Source organism: Phyllobates terribilis, unplaced genomic scaffold (assembly GCF_046119375.1).
Source record: "Phyllobates terribilis strain yellow unplaced genomic scaffold, ASM4611937v1 Scaffold_3653__1_contigs__length_73291, whole genome shotgun sequence".
NCBI classification, from domain to species: Eukaryota; Metazoa; Chordata; class Amphibia; order Anura; family Dendrobatidae; genus Phyllobates; species Phyllobates terribilis.
In genome coordinates, this window is record NW_027366406.1 from 20001 (window position 1) to 22500 (window position 2500).

Here is a 2500-nt window from a genome sequence, read left to right on the forward strand (position 1 = left end):
TCCAAAAGTGTGGGTAAAATATATATCCCACAGGGGGAAAATTGAAAAAAAGTTGAAAAAAAAAATTTTTGGGGACTTAGAAAATTTTTCAACTTTTGTCAGACTTCCAGACAGGGGAGCGTGTCAGTGCGCGCATCCGATTTCAGTTCCAGAGCGATTCGCGCGATGAGTCCTTGATACTTAGTCGTTTTTGCAAAATTTCTGACTTTTTGGAAAATTTCACAATTTTGTGAAAACTTCCACAAAATGAGGTTCTAGTATGTTAGAGGGCATCCCAGGAGGGCTCCAAAAGTGTGGGTAAAATATATATCCCACAGGGGGAAAATTGAAAAAAAGTTGAAAAAAAAAATTTTTGGGGACTTAGAAAATTTTTCAACTTTTGTCAGACTTCCAGACAGGGGAGCGTGTCAGTGCGCGCATCCGATTTCAGTTCCAGAGCGATTCGCGCGATGAGTCCTTGATAATTAGTCGTTTTTGGCAAAATTTCTGACTTTTTGAAAATTTCACAATTTTGTGAAAACTTCCACAAAATGAGGTTCTAGTATGTTAGAGGGCATCCCAGGAGGGCTCCAAAAGTGTGGGTAAAATATATATCCCACAGGGGGAAAATTGAAAAAAAGTTGAAAAAAAAAATTTTTGGGGACTTAGAAAATTTTTCAACTTTTGTCAGACTTCCAGACAGGGGAGCGTGTCAGTGCGCGCATCCGATTTCAGTTCCAGAGCGATTCGCGCGATGAGTCCTTGATACTTAGTCGTTTTTGGCAAAATTTCTGACTTTTTGAAAATTTCACAATTTTGTGAAAACTTCCACAAAATGAGGTTCTAGTATGTTAGAGGGCATCCCAGGAGGGCTCCAAAAGTGTGGGTAAAATATATATCCCACAGGGGGAAAATTGAAAAAAAGTTGAAAAAAAAAATTTTTGGGGACTTAGAAAATTTTTCAACTTTTGTCAGACTTCCAGACAGGGGAGCGTGTCAGTGCGCGCATCCGATTTCAGTTCCAGAGCGATTCGCGCGATGAGTCCTTGATACTTAGTCGTTTTTGCAAAATTTCTGACTTTTTGGAAAATTTCACAATTTTGTGAAAACTTCCACAAAATGAGGTTCTAGTATGTTAGAGGGCATCCCAGGAGGGCTCCAAAAGTGTGGGTAAAATATATATCCCACAGGGGGAAAATTGAAAAAAAGTTGAAAAAAAAAATTTTTGGGGACTTAGAAAATTTTTCAACTTTTGTCAGACTTCCAGACAGGGGAGCGTGTCAGTGCGCGCATCCGATTTCAGTTCCAGAGCGATTCGCGCGATGAGTCCTTGATACTTAGTCGTTTTTGGCAAAATTTCTGACTTTTTGAAAATTTCACAATTTTGTGAAAACTTCCACAAAATGAGGTTCTAGTATGTTAGAGGGCATCCCAGGAGGGCTCCAAAAGTGTGGGTAAAATATATATCCCACAGGGGGAAAATTGAAAAAAAGTTGAAAAAAAAAATTTTTGGGGACTTAGAAAATTTTTCAACTTTTGTCAGACTTCCAGACAGGGGAGCGTGTCAGTGCGCGCATCCGATTTCAGTTCCAGAGCGATTCGCGCGATGAGTCCTTGATACTTAGTCGTTTTTGGCAAAATTTCTGACTTTTTGAAAATTTCACAATTTTGTGAAAACTTCCACAAAATGAGGTTCTAGTATGTTAGAGGGCATCCCAGGAGGGCTCCAAAAGTGTGGGTAAAATATATATCCCACAGGGGGAAAATTGAAAAAAAGTTGAAAAAAAAAATTTTTGGGGACTTAGAAAATTTTCACACATGTGTCAGACTTCCAGAGAGGGGAGCATGTCAGTGCGCGCATCCGATTTCAGTTCCAGAGCGATTCGCGCGATGAGTCCTTGATACTTAGTCGTTTTTGCAAAATTTCTGACTTTTTGGAAAATTTCACAATTTTGTGAAAACTTCCACAAAATGAGGTTCTAGTATGTTAGAGGGCATCCCAGGAGGGCTCCAAAAGTGTGGGTAAAATATATATCCCACAGGGGGAAAATTGAAAAAAAGTTGAAAAAAAAAATTTTTGGGGACTTAGAAAATTTTTCAACTTTTGTCAGACTTCCAGACAGGGGAGCGTGTCAGTGCGCGCATCCGATTTCAGTTCCAGAGCGATTCGCGCGATGAGTCCTTGATACTTAGTCGTTTTTGGCAAAATTTCTGACTTTTTGAAAATTTCACAATTTTGTGAAAACTTCCACAAAATGAGGTTCTAGTATGTTAGAGGGCATCCCAGGAGGGCTCCAAAAGTGTGGGTAAAATATATATCCCACAGGGGGAAAATTGAAAAAAAGTTGAAAAAAAAAATTTTTGGGGACTTAGAAAATTTTTCAACTTTTGTCAGACTTCCAGACAGGGGAGCGTGTCAGTGCGCGCATCCGATTTCAGTTCCAGAGCGATTCGCGCGATGAGTCCTTGATACTTAGTCGTTTTTGCAAAATTTCTGACTTTTTTGAAAATTTCACAATTT